Source organism: Rhinolophus hipposideros (genome assembly GCF_964194185.1).
Source record: "Rhinolophus hipposideros genome assembly, chromosome: 5".
NCBI classification, from domain to species: domain Eukaryota; kingdom Metazoa; phylum Chordata; class Mammalia; order Chiroptera; family Rhinolophidae; genus Rhinolophus; species Rhinolophus hipposideros.
Window position 1 is genome coordinate 55,942,144 of NC_138051.1, and position 18,355 is coordinate 55,960,498.

The 18,355-nt window shown below is 45.5% G+C and overlaps 1 protein-coding gene and 1 pseudogene across 10 annotated transcripts in view; one reads left to right on the plus strand and one right to left on the minus strand.

Annotated features, from left to right (window-relative positions):
- DAPK2 (death associated protein kinase 2) overlaps positions 1 to 18,355 on the minus strand; it is a 114,983-nt gene that overhangs the window by 55,128 nt on the left and 41,500 nt on the right. The window lies entirely within an intron of this gene.
- Positions 16,803 to 17,107, plus strand: LOC308497392 (transcription elongation factor A protein-like 9; annotated as a pseudogene). Its single transcript has one exon. The product of its transcript is annotated as a transcription elongation factor A protein-like 9 (transcript).

Genomic DNA, 18,355 nt, shown 5'->3' on the forward strand with positions numbered 1-18,355 from the left:
GTGAGAGCCACACAATGAAAGGCTTTGGAGATTTGCCTCAACCTCAGAAAACAGCATCGCCTCTGAATCATTCCATGACTAGAATCATACTCAATGAGGCAACCTTCAACATAAACCTAAGTGACATACACACACACAGAATCGAGTAGAACAAGCGAGGAATAAATACGCCAACACGTAAACAGCATTCTCTGCCAACCATCTTAAAGATGTCACCAGACACACATTCACGAGCCTCTCCATCCCTTTCTTCTCCATTCACTCAATGCTAGCTGAGCATCTGCTCTCTGGCAGGCTCCGTGCTGGGCAGAAAGGGGCAGGGACCAAAGGCCCAGGGAACAGGTACAGAGGGAGCTCTGGGGAGGGAGAGGGCCCTGGGGGCGGGGCTGGGCAGGGAAGGTGTGGTGGAGCCAAATTAAATTACACTGTCCACTAACATTAAAGTTTCAGCTATTTATGCCCCAGTATTGGCTCTCAGCTGTCCACACACTAGGGGCTGACGCAGGTGGAGTGAAGCCAGGCCTCCCAAAGCTGGAGTGAATCCATTCAGTGAGATCTCTAACACACTGGCGACTTGGAATCACTTTGGGCCTCAGGGACATCAGGTCCTTTAGTGGGTGCCAGCAAACACTTGACGAAGCTTCCAGCCCAGGCAGCTGTGAGTGTCAGCTTCAGAATGCCCACACTCCGCTCTCCTCTCTCTGATACCTCAAGGGGCCTGGCATCCATCGGCAGTCCTGAGGGCAAACAGTTGAACTGTGGGGAAACCAAAACTTAAGGATTCTGAGCCATTTGTTTAAGCTTACAGAGCACAGAGGTGAAAGCACAGGGTTTTTATAAAGCAGAACTAAATATTTCAGGTGACGTTGACAGATCTTCCCCTATTCTTATGAGGGAAACAGAAGCATTTTCCTATATCGCATGCCTAAAAAATTCTTCCAACTCTCCAAAAGCAAATGAGTGTTTGCTTTTCCTGGTTGAGTTTTCTCTTTGTGAGAGCAGCTGTGGCACTAAGAAGTGACTGGGGGTCAGGCATCCTCCTCCCGCCAAAAGGAGGTATTTTGAGAGAGGGTGACTAACGCAGAGCCAAATACCAGGCAACACACTCCTCTCCCCTCTCTCCACAGGGGTGGGGTCCTCCACTCGACCAGCCCCGGGGAGCCTCAGGAAAGCCAAGCCACTTGCTGGCTTTCCTCTTTCCTTGGGCTGTTACTGGGAAGAGTGGAGAATATGCCCCACCAGGGCCAGCCCCCAGGCCATGAGGCTTTGGACTGTGAGAGCAGGCTTCAAGGGCAGACAGGTCTGGTTCAGGAACTTATCCTGTCACCTAGGGCAAGAGGCTATGTGATCTGAGCGTCAGTTTCTTCATCTGTAAAATGGGAACTATGAAGACTAGAAATATCTGTTACGTTGGCCCACAGTCACCACTGATAAATGGTAGCTTTCATGACTACAAGTTTGTGGCTCATGTGAAGGCTGAGCAAGAGGTACTAGACATGGAAGTCCCTGATTTAAATGGTCTGCAATGTGTGGCCAGGAAATCAGTGTAATTTTAAAAGCCTCCCTGATGATTCCAGCACACAGCCAGCTGTGGGAATATCTCTATTCTAAGCAATTGGCCAACTCTTAATCCTTAGAGCAGTGGTCCTCAGCTCTGGCTATACATTGGAATCATGTGGGGAATTTTAAAACTACTAGTGCCTGGGTCCCCCATCTCCAGAGATTCTGATCCTCTAGGTCGGGGTGGCAGCCTGGGAATCAAGATATAGCAGGTTCTTAAATAACGTCATTTCATTATAATGAACGATGAGATACCGTTTGAACTTAACTCTATTTATATCAATTAGCCTATGGTAAATTCGGTTCCATTATATCTTATTTTGCTTAAAGTGGTCAAATGACATTAAGTGAGGACTTTCTGTACTTAACAGCTCCCCAGGGACTCCGATGGGCAGTCAGGGCTAAGAGACACCAATGGACCCCAGTTCTCTGATTACCTCCACTTTACAAGTGAAGAAACTACAGATGTTGCTCATATTATTCCTTGTCCTTTTCAGTATGACCCTCTCCCTTAGTTCTTTGATCTGACAAGGGAGGGAGAAAGAGAAGAGAGAGGGGAGTGTAATGTATCCCACCAGCATAGCTTCTGCTTGAGGGGCCTGCAATCCAATTGCCTCAGTATGCATTTGCAAATCAAGACAGATTACTCTGGGCTTTGGGGGATAACAGGAGTGGAAGTTTGCATTCAGGCACCCCCTTGGTCACTGTACCCAGAGCAGATGCCCATAAGCCAGACCTGAGGTGGCTCTATCATGCCCAACAAATGGCACAAGCAGACCCAAGGGTAGGTTGAAAACAGTGACAGTGATGGGCCCTTGTCTGCCCATGAGATAGGCTCCAAAGCCAGAAGTTCAGACTCCGTGGTGCAGGGGTCACCTGGCTTCGCTATGCGGGTAAGGGGTGGACAGCGAGGGTGGGCCACTCTAAGGTTAGGACAGAGCCACCCAGGGAGGCATCCAAGGAGGGAACAGAGGGGAGTCATCCAATCTCTCTCTAACGGAGGTCACTGCCAACACTAATTCAAAAATTATGGGAATGCTGAAACATTGATATACACTCGTAGGCAACACATGCATATTCCAATTTCATCCCCCATCCCCAGAACCCTCTTCATACCTAACCTACGTCTAATTCAGCAAAGGGCTGGTGGTCAGGAGGCCGGATTCCTGATTCTGACCTGCCATCAAAGCTTCGTGGCTTTCGACAAGGAACTGCCTTCTCAGGTCCTGTTTCACTCCCCGCCACCTGAGGTCTCATCTCAGAAAGCTTTCTGTTAGTTCAAAAAGCCTGAGACAACTCTGAACAGAAAGGAGGGCTTTTGCTTCATTCTCCAAATTCCTATCTCTGGGCTGGTGTCCAGAGACTTGTGTTCTAGTCACAGCCCTACCACTAACTGGCCATGATCCTAGGTAGCCTATTCAACGTCCCAGGCCTCAGTTTCCTACCTGTCAAATGGGGGGGAGAAACACCAGGTCTGCCCACCTCACAGGGCTGGTGGGGAAATCACGAGATAACGCCTGAGAAAGGACTTTCCCATCGAGAGCTGTACAAAGGCAGGAGGCATGGGTGGGTGGAATTCCATGCCTGAGGTTGGCTTGCAAAAGTCACGTAGGCAGGTTTAGTGAGTGACAGTTAATCTGCAAGTCACAGAAACTACCTTCCCTGCGTCTGCCAGCACGCTCTCCTGCAATTATGAAAGGAACACACCCCTCTTCCAGGCAGAAAACTCAGCTCCTCACTCACTCAGCACCCTGGGAGGACAGAGCAAGCTGTATAAAGAATGAGACAGATGGACCTCATTGCAGAACTCGGCAGAGCCCAGGGTGGCACCCCATGAGGGTCTCCTGTTGTCTGCCCCAGAATCACCTGATAAGGAGTAACCCTAGAACAGCTTCTCAGCACCGAAAATGGTGTTGGTGTCTCCAGCACCAGCTTCTAAGCTTCATGGAAAAGCTTCATGGAAAATTCAATCGCCCCCAAATTCTTCACTGCCAAAGGGGAATAACCTAGAGATGACCCAAATCTCACACCACTTAGATTGTGCATAGCACTGTGGACATTACAACATTTACACCCAGCTTTTCTCTTTATATGCTAAAATTATATTTATTTTATTAATATTTGCAGATAGTTCCATTTCACAGAACAGAAAACTGAGGTTTAGGGAGGGCAATTGACTTGGTAGTTGGCCCTGAGAGCAGGGCTAGGACCTAAACCATGTCTACTGACTCCAGCTCCAGTGAGAGTGTTGAGAGAACTTACTAGTGGGGGTGTATGAAGCAGTGAGGAGAGGGGCCCGCTCCAGAAGGGAGGAGCATTTTATCACTGACATTGTGTAGATTTGCAGGTACACAGTGATAATAAAAAGCAGACTGATCTTTATTTGATTTTATCATTGGTTTTGAATTCTCAAAAGACAATGCACGCACGCCCCTGGTCTGCACTGATCAGATCCCACCTACTGCCCGCCTGCCCTCACCTGCCATGGAAAGCCACAGCCAATCAGATGTGTTCTGGAAGCCCCAGGAGCTGGTTACTACAGGTGTTTTGTAAGGTGTCGGAATAAGGTGGGCCTAGTTCATTCTCTTCCTCGGTCATGTCTAGTGGCCACGACTTTAGTAACTTGCCCCAAAGTCACCAGTTTATCAAGGTGGGGAAGAGGCAGAGCTGCACAGAATGCAACCCCGGGGACGAGAGGGGAGAAGTATCAAATGGGACGTGTTCCAAGGCAGAAGGATGTGGAGACCAGGTTCCTCCTCCTGCTTCCCCGCCAAGGGGTCACTGCAGTTCCACTTTCCCACCCTGGAGAACAATGAGTCGATTCCTCTGGAATTACCCTGCAATTTTTCAGGGCCACACGCAGAGATAATGCTTAGAAGCTTCCAGTCAAGGCCACGCAAATGTGGCCCAACGAGTGGGGGGATGGGATCTGCAGCTAACATGTTTCAAAGTCATGGGTAGGAGCCACTCGAATCTAAGGTCTACAGGAAACAGACCAGACTAATCCCAAAGGACCCAGACCCCACTCCCACAGCGACAGACTGTCTGGGGATGGTGTCACCAAGCCGACTGCTCACTCCTCCACCTGGCCAGACTTGACTGGGGGCCCTCGGTGGCTGACCCTGCCCTTTATCTCCCTCCCCTTTCCAACACATCCATCCTCTAGGCAGACCACTCCTAGTTCCCATAAACAAGATCCTTCCACCCCTTCCCTTAGCAGACAACCTGTTTTTGACCAGGACCCAAGTCCAGGATTTAGAGTCAACATACCCAGGTTTCCGAGTCTGATACTTTCAGCAAATCGCCTAACTCTGAGCCTCGGTTCCCTGTGTGTGGCACAAACACAAGCATATCGCAGTCTCACCAGATTGGGATGAGAATGAAATGAGACAAGTATGTGAAAGCGTTGTGTAAATTACAATTTCTCCATGAATGTGATTATTCTTTCCTTCCATCCTCTGGATCCTGGTCTCCATTCTCCAGTCCCAGCATGTTCTTGAACTTCATTCAGCCCCAATGATCTCCACCCTCAAATCTCAGCTTAAAAACACACAGTGCTGGGGAGGACTGTGGCAGAAGGAAAGCAGGGTCCCCTGGTGGTGCCAGGATCCAGAAGGCAGAAAACACTTGGGGACACGGTTACCCGAGGGTAGGGCAAGCAAGGGACTAGATATCCAGGAAGAAGCCAAAATAGAGTGAAGACATGGAAAGTTACCAGAAGTCGGAAGGGGAAATGGGTCAGTATTCCAGGCCAGAAAGAAAATTTACAAAAAGCCAAGTGTGCAGTTTATCAGGAACCAGGTGGGCCAGCAAAGGAGAGAGAGGCATGCAGGAGCAGCAGCCAAGACAGAAACATCAGCACAAGACCTGAAAACCAAGAAGGCCCAGAGCCATTCCAATGGCCAGTGTTTGGCCAGTGAGCCAAAGACACTGTCTAATGAACCCGTGTCCCCTCTGACCACGTTGCAATGCCTCTCTGGTCTCCTGACAATGGTCTTTTACATTTATTGGAGGTGTGGAACCTTCCGTCCAACAAATATTACACAGAAGCCCAATGTGTAAAACAGATAAAAAGTAGTGCCTCTTTTGCGGGAGGGATACTCAGAGCCCACCTACTCAAAGCCCACCCCCATGATGACTAAAGGGGCTTCATTGAACCCAAAGAGCTCTAGGGGACACAGTTGGAGAAGTACGCTCTATAGGGTGGAAGCACACTCTGATGATCCCAAAGCAGTTTCACACTATACGAAAAAAAAAAAAAAGAAAAGAAAGAAAACCAGGAAACACTGATGCTTCTCAAAATTACTATCTAGTCTTTCAAGAAGTTACTTTGACCAAGCGAAGCTCAGGGTCAACAGTCAGGAATACATGTGGAATAAGCATCAGGAACCAGAAATCTCCAGGGAGCTGAACCCTGACCTGTAAAGGGCCCCTGTTCACAAAGTCACAGGTGTCTGCCTATGCTGGCCTGTGGCAGCTGCTTTTACAGGTTAGCTCATTTAATTCCCTGGTCCCGCAGACTAACTTCCTTCCTCTGACCCCTCCATTTTTTTTTTTAGTCAGAAAAAAACCCTAACGCACAAAACGGAAGGAATCATTGAGCAGAGCCAAGTCGGGCTGAGGTATGATTACTTTTTGGAGTCTATTTTTAAGTATAAGCACATTTTGATGTTGTTGTCAAATGAACATTAGCTCACATGTCTGAGACCTGAAATAAATTAGGCTCGATTTAAGTTGGATTGGTTATATGTACAGAGACAGGTTTTCACTAAAAGTACAGCTGAGAGTCCTCTGGTATTCCCTAGTCTCGCGTCCAGCTACTAATATGATGTAAGTGATGGTGGCAGTGCTGGGCTTGGAGACGACCATCCGCCCACTCACCATCCACTTAACTGTCCATTCGCCAATCCATTCATTCACTAATTTCTCCTCCATCCTTCATTTCTAAATCAGTGTCCTGAGTGCTATTAAACAGGACCCACCCCACAACCTGAGGACTTACAGTCAAATGGGGATATCGGACAAACACTAGTGAAAAAAGAAATATGGCCTAGATGTGTAGAAATATCTGCCTCGGGGCCAAGTGAGTGGGCTACAGCAAGCAGTTCAACTGAAGGAAGGGAAAGTACTGACTGGAATCAGGGGACCTGTTATGGAGTCTAATGGGATTTGAACCAGGCCTGGAAGAAAAAGCTGGATTCTGACAGGCAAAGGGAAACAGCCCTCTCTCTATAGCTGGAGAGGCAGGGTGTGATACACAAACACTCTGTTCTGTGGAGGCCCCAAGTTACCACCTCTCGGCCTCACTTCCTCCCTGTCAAGTAGTCACTTTCTTGAGGAAATACACCAGGAAGCTGAACTTGCCCTATCCTCTCCTCTCTATGGGGTGGAGGGAAGGACAGAGCAAGAGGTCAAGTAGCCAATGACTCCCAGTCGGGTCAGACAGCCTTCTCACCACCCCCATCGTGAAGCCAATTGGCCTTCGCGGCCTGGGCAAAGCCCGGGAGGCTGGACCATATGGCTGAGACCTTACACATGAGCTCATGGTGCACAGCAAGAGAGGGACTGCAGAGAGAAGACAGGAAAATCCAGGATGGTTGAGGTCCTGCTACTACTGTGGGGGTACAGGCTCATGCCTTGTAAAATGGGGACGTAAACAGTTTATCTTCCATTAATATAATACCTCCCTCCCAACTTGCCAGCGTCCTCCGCGCCAGTGCAGAGTTCTGTACCAGCCCGTCTCCTCTCAGCTTTGCACATTTCTTGGGCGACACCCCCTTTCCATATTATGGGGTGTTTTCCATAATTCACATAAAGTGACTCCTTGGTTCCCAAGGGTTAACCTGGCCTCATTCCAAAGTGACACATTCACATTTTAACAGCATCTTTGACCAAGAGGGACTTTAATAGTAGCAAGTTTAGGCAAATGTCGGGCAAGTGGAGGAACTACATGGAGATAAAAAGGTCTTTTTACTTTCCTAAAACTCACACTAAATACCATGTTTCCTGGAAAATAAGCCCCAGTTAAGATGGTCAGCCAGACGGACGCATTTAGTATGTTATGACAATGTTCCAGAAGAAGATGACATGACTGTATTTGAATAAATGTAGATTATTGTACATGAAAAAATAAGACATCAACTGAAAATACGCCCTAATGCATCTTTTAGAGCAAAAATTAACATAAGACCCGGTCTTATTTTCAGGGAAATACAGTATAAGACCTGGTCTTATTCTGGGGGAAACATGGTAGGTGGGACTATGTGTGTTTGTGTATGTGAATGTGGCTGTGTGTACAAATCATAACCTATTATTTCTTGTCGATTCTCCTCTGCACACCTGCATCTTAATGTCTGAGGGATTCTTACTGCAACTTTGTCATTAATACACTCAACTCTTAGCCACCTGGGGTGAAAGCTCTATTTCTCAGAATTGTTGTGAGCTTTTTTTATCCCAAGGTGGTTTCCTCCCCATTACTTGACAATGGCCCCACTCACCTGTCTCAAACACCAAGGGCTGTGAATAGAGAGGACGATACACAGTGGTCAGGGCACAAGGATAGGAGCCCTGGGTCTGTCACCAACTTCCCAGTCCCCTTCTTTCTTGGGTCCTCAGGGTCAGATCAAGATGTCTCTTTCAGGCCCCCATCCAAGCTCATCCTCTTAGGAGTCTCTGATGCAGGTCAGTATGTCACATGTATCTATCAGCATGAGACATACTCATACAGGGGGATTTCTGGATTTTCACTGTACAGGGCCCAGCCTTGTGTTCCTGTCACCGAGTTTTATCAGTCACATGTGAACCAACTAAATTTCCAAAGAGAGAGAGGGATCAGGGCTTCAGGCAAGGAAAGCAGATCTCAGGCACACTCAGCAAGACGCCCCTATACCATCTTCACACGAGCAAAATGCTGAACACACCAAATGCCAAAGGTATTGCTATAGCAAGTGACCTGCGTGGTCACCTTAGCCCTGAACCACCAACCAGCCCATAAGAGCCTGGATAGTAAGTACTGTCTCTGTCATCTTTATGACTCTCGCAGGGCCCACTCAGCACTAAGCAGTAGGCAGGGAGGGATTCAGCCAGTGTTTGTAAAAATAAAGGTCTATACTGAGACGGCAGGAAGTGTGGTGAAGGGACTGTCACCCACAGCTGGCCCTCGATGCAGCAGGAGAATGTCACTGGCAGATCTGCTTTAAAAAGAACAGGGTTGTGATATGTTTTTAATTGCAAAAGGAGCATGTTCGTTATTTAAAAGAACAAAAGAAAGAAAACACAGAAAAGCACAAAGAGGAAGCTTCCGGAGATAACCATTGCTATCATTTGGGTGTCTTTTGATACACACTATGGTCTTTTTTTGTTTGTTTGTTCATTTTTTTTAAGGGAATTGGGATGATGTCACATATACTATTTTGAAAACTGCCTTTTTTAAATACTCTCCTTAACAAGTATCATGAACATTTTCCCACATAATTAAAAATTCTTTTACTACCTGATTTTAAAGAATGCCCCACCATACAGATAAACCATGATTATTAAAACAAATTCTTAATATTGGACATTCATCTTACTTCTATTTTAATATAATTAGTAACACTGTTATAGAAACCCTTATATATAAATCTCTGTGCACATCCCTGATTATCTTTCCTTAAGATAAATTCCAGGAAATAAGGATCCTTGGTCAAAGATTATGTACATTTTAAAGATTTTTGATACTTGATAAATTATCCTCCAGAAAGAGGATAATTAATTGTCCCATTAATCCTTCTAACAGCCATAAGCACCCTCAGCACCCCTACTCCCCATCCCACACACGTCACCAAATATTGGCTCATTACTTTTTTCAGCTTTCCCATATTGATACTTGAAAGATGATAGCTCATTGTTGCTTTAACTTGAATTAAATTATTAACTTGCAGTTTGATTACTACTAAGAATGAACATCTTTTCCTTTGTTTACTGGTAATATGAACTGCTTACAAATATATGCTTTGCTCATTTTTTTATTGGGGTGTTTGCCTTTTTCTTACTATTTGTAAAAGCTCTTTACATATTTGTCATATTAACCTTTGTCACGTATGTTACAAATATTTGCCCTGATTGTTTTGTAAAGGAGCTTTAGGTCTTTCCAGCATTAGGTGGTGTTAACCAATCTTTTTCCCTTTACTTCTCTTTCCTCCGGCCTGTCACTTTAATCACCTGACTTCTGTGCCTTAGGACTCTCTGGGCACTCTGAAGGGGAGTGCCTTGTGGCTTGGTGACATTATCAGTCACCTGGGCACTCACACAGGTTATACTTTCAAACTTACTGCACAGGCCCCTCGGGAACCACCGCCATCCCTCATTCCCCATTCCTGATCCTTTCCTCAAAGTCACCTCACTCTTCCTCCTGACAATGTCCCTCCTGCTGGCTTACTGCAGGAAGGGATGGCATCTGAGGGTAAGCAGGCACTGCTGCAGAGTGGGCCTGATGGCCCCACGGTGAGCGGCAGCTGTGGGGGTGAGCAGCACAACAGACCCCTTTAGGGAAGCAAAGAATCTCCCAAGTCCCAAAGTATCCATTATGTTGTTAAGTATCCTTTGTAACAGGACGTACATGATGGCTTTCTTTCAGAAATCAGGACTACAAAGATGTCCCTGATATCCCTCCTCCTCGTTTCAGATAATGAAAATGACATACTCTATCTTATTTCCCTTTTTTTCATCTTGGTGGTCAGCGACAACAGCTATGATGGCCTAGACCTTGGGTGTATTTCCTGCCTCCTTCCTTCACACCAGTGGTTCTCACACTTGGGGATGTAACAGAATCAACTGGGGAGCTTGCTAAAAATGCAGGTGTCCAGGCCTTACCACAGATTTGAGAAATCATGATCTTTTGGAGGGCCTGTGGCTTCTGATCTTCTACCTTCGCTTTCAAATTCTCTGTGCCTCTCATTGTATGTTGCCTCAAATCCTTAACATTCACGAGCAGGAAGAACTAACTGCAAGTGAGTCCGTGTGGCTAGCATTACAGCACAAAGACACACAGTGGGGTGGCGCGCACACCTGCAGACAGAACTCAGTCCATTTCACAGGTGGCTAAAGGAGGCCCTGGACTGGCAAAGCTGTCGCCCAGGGCAGGCCCACCCAAACACCCCTTTACAGACCATCCCAATGGCCAAATTGATTGACTGCAGAGCAGAAGGCACTTCCCATAGGAATAAAATGGTGCCAACCCCATCTGCCTCTGCCCCCAATTCCCTCATCCCTGCCCCGAAAGATCTACATCCAGCTTCCTTATGCCCACAAGCCTGGGGGGCAGGGTGAGGGTAGAGGGAACAGGTCCAAGTCCTCTTAGAAGCAGATTTCTCTTCCAACTCTCCTCCTAGCCAGCCCCGTCTCCCCAGCAGAAGCCAGAGCCTTGGTTGGGCAAACGGCTCAGAGTTGCAGCTGTGTCACCTCCTCTGTCATCACCAGCCCCAATTAGCAGCTACCAGGAGCCCTCGGGGCTGCCACTCCTTCCCAGTTCCTCTAAGTCACTACAAGATCTGGCACTGCCTGGCATGTTTCCTTCGAGCCTAATTGTCAGGACGCAGGAAAGGTATGTGTCACATCCAACACGACTTATTTTTCCTCCATCTATAACATAGAATGGACCCTGGCCTCTGCCCTGAACTCTTCCCAGAAGCCTCTGGCCTGGCCTCCCTCACTAGCTGCCTCAGGGTGGCCTTGCCCTTGCCCATGTGGTTCACATTGGAATTATGGGGCAGAGGTTAATCAACAGCTCTTTGGGGGTCCAAGGAGACACAGATCTGGGCATGACCCCAGAATAACCCTAGCACAGTTCTGTTACTGGCTGGCTCTAGGACCTTGAGTAAGTGTCTTCACTTTTCTGAGCCTCTGTTTCTTCATCATTAAGATGGGGATGACAACCTCCTCAGAGGCCGTGATGAGAATTAAATGAATTGACACATGTAAGTACCCAGAACAGCATCTGGCACATGATAAACATTGACAAACATGATTTTAGTTTTAGCGCTCTGGACTTCAGTTTCCTCAGTGGTGAAATGAAAACAATACACTTCAATCACAGGACCGTAGAGAAATGTTAGTTAGAGAAATGTGAGCACACTTAGCACATAGCCTGGCATATCCTTGGTGCTCAGTGAATAGTTTCTGAATGATGAAGGATGAATAAATCAGACAATGCATATCATGGTTCAGAACAGACATTTTCACACATGTCTGCAGTCTGCCCTTTCCTGCCCCTCAATAACTCAGAAAATCACCTCCACCCTCAGAGAAACAGGCCCACAGAGCAGTCACTGGCCCCCACACATTCCTGCCTTATCTTGAGAGCTGGCAGATCCCAGCTTTCCTTCCAGAGCAGAGTGAGAAGCCGGGCTGTGTCTCAACATGTCAGGGCCCGGGACAGCCAGGGGACAAACTGTCTCCTTGGGCCTCCTGCCATCACACCATTTCCTCCAGGTCAGGGACTCCAGACAGAGGGGGGAACTGGCTGGCAAGGCTCATATACACACAGGGAAGGGTCCCCAGGCAAGCACAGATCTTTGCCTGAGTCCCTCCGCCTCTACTGCGTGGGCCCACCCGCAGAGCAGACCCAGAGGAATTGCCAGGAAGCCCAGCCAGACGCAGCTGAGACGGCCATGACCATACAACAGGTGCCATCTGATCTCCACATCCATCACAGTTCTTACTGCCCTAGACTCTTCTGACAGTCTGCTTGCCCACACCTGTCAGCCGCCTGGGGCTGAAAGTCCCAAAAGGCAGGGTCAGCGATGTCTTGCTCCCTGTGGTGCTTCTGGCATCTCGAAGCGCTCAGTGAGTGGCAGCTGAATACATGAGTCTGAAGTGTAGGCATGGGGAACACAGACGTGACGAGGCAGTTCCCCAGTCAGACAAAAACCACCAAGCACTTGAAGAGGGCACCCTCGCAAATCTCTTTTCTAAACTCGTCATTCCATGTACCTTCTCTCCCATGTTCTTTGAGGGCAGAGCTGTGTTGTGGAACTTCTCTTTACCCCCAGGACACCTGAGCTCACCCAGGGTGCACAGCTGGCACTCTGACACAGACTAAACTCAACTCGAGAGCACTGCACATACACTCTGCTGGAGACCTGCCCAGGCCCGCTGTCCCAGGAGGAATTTTCCCATGGAACCCAACTGCGAATAGAACATGAAGTTATTTGGTCAAAATGCCCCTTCCTCTCCCGCCCAGGAACTATCTAACCACACTGGGGCTGGAGGTCAGGACGATCCACAGACTAGGTGTCAGGCCCCAGCCTTTCCAGGCACAGCAAGGAGCGGGAGGGAGCAGCCAACAGCTGCTTCTCACGGAACTACAGGGTCAAACCGCAGGCAAGAGGAAGAACCCTTTTCACAGTTGAAGAAACACTCAGCGTAGCTTGCCCAAGGTCACAGGGCAGTCTACAGCAGAGCAGCGCGCGACCCCAGGTCACTCGACACCTATTCTGTGTCTTTCTGCAATGGCAAGCGTTTCCGCACTTTTTCTAGTAGCAGGGCTCTTTTTCTTTTCCTTAGCTATTTACTTTTACATTTTTAGCCAAGTAATAGACACGAACGTGGCTAAATAGAAACGAAATTGCACGGAAGTCCTTTCAGCAGAGTCACGAGCCCCCTGCCCCAGCTCTGCTGGCTAGAGGCAATCACTTTCAAGTCTTATTGTGTTTAAGAACGCTTGTTTCAAATAAATCCTACATAGAAGTGTAATGTACAACATATTGCAAAGCAAAAACACTTTGGTTGAAAGGGAAGCAACACAAAGCACTTATTTGATGACCACACACACACACACACGACAGCTCCTACCTACGTCTGTACCATAGGACTCAATGTGAAAACGACACCACTACAGCAAACTTCCCCTGACATCACAGCCTCTTGCTTTTACTGGGGACCAGCTGTGGAGGCGGAGAGAAATTTTCTCCCTGAACAGACACACCTGCACCGGGTATACCTGAATTTTATCCTCACACACCGACCCCTGAGGCATCACCACCTATAGCAAAAGAGACCCCTACGAAGCCTCGGGTTTCCCTAAGGCGTAGGCACTGACTAGTGAGAGAAAAGTAGGGAGGAATCCGTGTATGTCACTGTCCCATTAAAACACGAATAACTAATAGCTAGTTGGGTTGGCAGTCATGTATACCTTAATATGAATTAGTTGAATTAGACTGCTTTCCTACCAACTGGCAAAATTCAGCTATGCTGGAAAGAAAAAGGAAATGTTGGTATAAGAAGAGAAGAAGGGATAGTGTTGGATTAGGGAGAACGGAGGTATTTAGGGAGAAGGCAGAACAAGATGGGCCCTGCAGTGGAAGTCTTTGGGGTGCTACAGGGCAGCATGAGGGCACCCAGCATGGGCAAGCTGGGAATAGGGGATGACAAAGGTGTCAGAATGCAAAAACAAAGGGGTGAAAGCACCCTCTGATTGCTTACTTTGCCGTCCTTCCCTTCTTTGAAACACTTAAGTCAATACTCTTCAACCACCTCCACTACTGGGGGGAAAAAAGTTCTGGTCTGAACCAGATTCTGCTCTGCTGCCCCATCGGGGCAGGAACTGAAGGCCGGAACTGACTCTGTCTGCTATCTCCAGATCATTGTCCAGCCATGGGGAAATGCAGCTTGCCACCGAGTGAGGACAGTTACAATACATGATGGTGCAATCGCCTTCCTTCCTCCTCCTTCCCCCAAGCACTCACAATGTACATTTTCTCCCCCCAAAATTTAGAGCAAATACACAGCCCAGGAAGATAACAGCCTCTTCCCACCAGATGGTGACGGGGAAGGAAGTGGGGGCATTGAGTTCCAATCACAGCTCCCAACACAACCTTCCTGGAATTCTCCCTTCCTCCTTGCACTGCTCTTCCTTTCCTCTCCTCACCACTGGACATTGCACCCCTGAGAACGTGGCTCCTCAAAATGTGGTCCTTGAACCAGCAGCATTGACTTCACCTGGAAACTTGTTAGAAAAGCAGACTCTCAGACCCCACCCCAACACTACTGAGTCGGAATCTGCATGTTAACACAACACTCAGCTGATTCATATACATTTGAGAAGCATTGTTTTAGCAAATATTACAGCTAGCAATCCACCAACCCATTACTTAATAGAATGCTGGATACCCCAAAATTCACTCTTCTTCACCCTTCTTGTTGAAAATCTGTACCTACAAGGCTATTTTCCTACCTTGGAACAGGCAGTATAATGAGCAAATACAAATTAATAAATATCTATCAAATGACTCTTTCCATGAATAATAAGTAACTTAAAGAGGAGCTTTATGATTTACAAAATCATTTCACATGCGTTGTCTTATTTCACACTCACCAAACCCTGGGAGGCCCTTGGGGACAGGTATCACTGACTCCTGTTACGGAGGCGGAGCCAAGCTCAGGGACCGGTAGAGAGAGTAGCACCATCTGAATTCCTATCTGGAGGGAATGGCGCTGCTTGACACGGATTAAACATAGTGTTGGAGGAAAGGATGACACGATTTGATTTTTAATGTTTGTAATTAAACAGAAATTCATCAGAAACTTTTTTTCATTTGGGCTTTCTTGTTGGGAACACAAATCAGCTTTACTCACTCTAGTAACAAACAATATCCTGTATATGTGCTTTGATCAAATTTTTTTTTGAAGATAACAAATCTTGAAAGGTCTTAAAGTTTCTCCTGTTTATCACTGTGTCTTCCACAGCATCTGTCACAGTAATTTGCACATGACAGTCAATAAACGTTTTTTAATTAGTTACTTGATAGATGACCAACTGACAGATTTATCCGAACATGTCTTTTTCTCTCTCATTGGAGAGGCCTGTAAACTGAGCTAGAGGTATGATTCATTGGGGTCCTACCCCTAAAATATAAACTAGATACCTGATAGCACCTTGTTTTCTTTTAATCTGCCTCTCTCCTCGATTTAAAACATCCTGTATATACACATACATAATTCCATTTAATAAAGGATTATAGTTAACTCAAGTTTCACAGAATGAAACCATAACGTGTCTGGTTGTCTCCGATGATTTGCAGTCTGGCACAGAAGACAATTCTCAGGAAGCAGTTTCAGAATTATTTTCAGCATTGACAGCATCCTTCGGAGAGTCTCTGGTTTATTTAAAAACAGCAACAACCAATCACTCATTATTTTGCAGTCATACATTATTCTAATCACAAAGACGTTTCACTATTTTTTAAATAGCTAACATTTCTTTCTTTCCATATTCTAGGCACCATTCTAAAATGTGTTAACACATCAAAAAACAAACAATCTGATTTAAAAATAGGCGGCGGGCCTGAATAGACATTTTTCCAAAGCAGACATACAGATGGCCAATAGACACATGAAAAGATGTTCAATATCACTAATCATCAGGGAAATGCAAATCAAAACTACAATAAGATATCACCCCACACCTTTCTGATTGGCTATCATCAAAAAGACAACAAATAACAAGTGTTGGTGAGGCTGCGGAGAAAAGGGAACATTTGTGTATTATTGGTGGGATTGCAAACTGGTGCAGCCACTGTGGAAAACAGTATGGCGGTTCCTCAAAAAATAAAAAATGAAAAATCCCATATTGCCCAGCAATTCTACCTCTAGGTAGAAGAAAACAAAACACTAATTTAAAGAGATATGTGCACCCCTTTGTTTGTTGCAGCATTATTTATAATAGCGAAGATATGAAAATAACCTAAATGTCCGTCAATAGACAAATGGATAAAGAAAATGTGAGATACACACACACACACACACACACACACACACACACACACACACAGAGGGTGCCAAAAATATGTATACGCATTTTAAGAAAGGACAAACCTGTATTAAAATTTTAATACTCATATACCTATAACAAAAGATGAATACAAGTTATGTGTATACTTTTTTTGGCACACATATATATATATATATATATATATATATATATATATATATATATATATATATATATATATGGCAGACGTCCTACTAGTCTGGTCCTTGTTCTCGCCTGGGTACCAGCTTTTGTCTGCAGCGCGACTACGGGGCCTGAGGCCAGGGAAAGGAGAAAGCCAATTTGCTGGAATTTTGCAGGTCTGCTGTCCATCGCACTGAGCAAGGCTAGAAAAGACGAGGCAGAAACTGACCAGATCGATACTGATGTAATTGTATTCAAAGAGGAATAAGCAGAGAAAAAGAAGGAAGAAAGGAAGGAAGAGAGACACGAGATGAAACCCTGTCAAACAAAGGAAAACCAGGAAATGAGAATGAACCAAAGCTTGAGGAAGAGCCAAAGCCTGAGAAAAAGCCAGAGGAGGAGGAAGAACAGAGGAGAAGTTAAAAAATAGGAGGAACTTTTAGAGAAAGGCTGATTCAGTCTCTCCAGGAATTTAAAGAAGATATACACAACAGGCATTTAAGCAAGGATGATATGTTTAGAGAGGTGAATGAAAGAAACGAGATAAGGAGAGTAAGAAACAAACTTACAGTGATGTGTTGGAAGGTTAATGGAAACCATCCTTATCCCTATTGAACATAGTTTACCTTGATTTTTATTCTTTCTGATACTAACATTGCCATATAGCTTTCTTTTGATTTGCATTTTCCTGACAAACCTTTGTCCATTTTTCTACTTTTAACTTGCTACTTGTGGTTTTAGATGAATCTCTTCCTATCTGCATTGTCATTATTTATCATATTTTGAGCCAATGTCCAAGTCTCTGCCCTTTAATAGGAGAGCTTTACTCACTTGCACAAAAAGAAGTTCCTGACAGGATATAAACTGAAAAAAAAATCACTAAGTAATATATGAATATCATATTTTTAAAAGGGTAGAGTACACTGGTATATTACATGTATGCATAGAAAAACGTGTGAAGGATGAAAGACAAAAAGTACAGTCAGTGGCAGGATTATGAGTGATTTTTAAAATTCTATTTATTTGTATTTTTCCTTATACCTAGAATGTACACACATTATGTTAAAACAATAGAAGTTTTATTTAAAAAAAAAGTAAGAAAGAAAAAGAAAGAAATAAGTCAGACAAAGAAGGACAAATAGCTTATGATTTTACTTATATATGAAATCTCTAAAACAAAACAAATGAACAAACAATACAAAACAGAAACAGTCTCATAGACATAGAGAACAAACTGATGGTTGCCAGAGGGTAAGGGGGTGGGGGGGGAACAGGGAAAGGTAAAAAAAAGGTGAAGGGGAATACAGGGTACAAATTTCCCACTGTAAAACAAATAAGTCAGAAGGCTGTAATATACAGCACAGGGAATATAGTCAACAATGTCGTAATAACCTCCTCTGATGACAGATGGTTACCAGACTTAACAGGGTGATCATTTCATTAGGTATATTAATGTTGAATAACTATGTTGTATACTCAAAACTAATATAATATGTTAACTGTATCTTATTTCAAAAATATTGTAGGCAAATATTAGTAAATAAATAAAATAAAATGTATTAACTTAGTCCGCTTAACAACCATGTAAGGGAGGGATCATTATTGCCCACTACTGGCACATGAGGTTATTGGAGTGCACAGAGGGGACATAATTCTCCAGCCACACAGGTAAGAAAGGCAAAGCTGGGATTTGAACCCAAAGGGACTGACTCTAGAGCCTTCTTCTTAATCCTGATTGCATCATCAAGAGTGGTGGGAAACGGAGTTGGAAGTCTGGAGAGAGGGGACAAGCTAGGAGGTCGGGAGCTGCTCACTGTGGAAGCCAAGCAGGGTTAGGTTTGATCCATCCTGAATATCACCAGA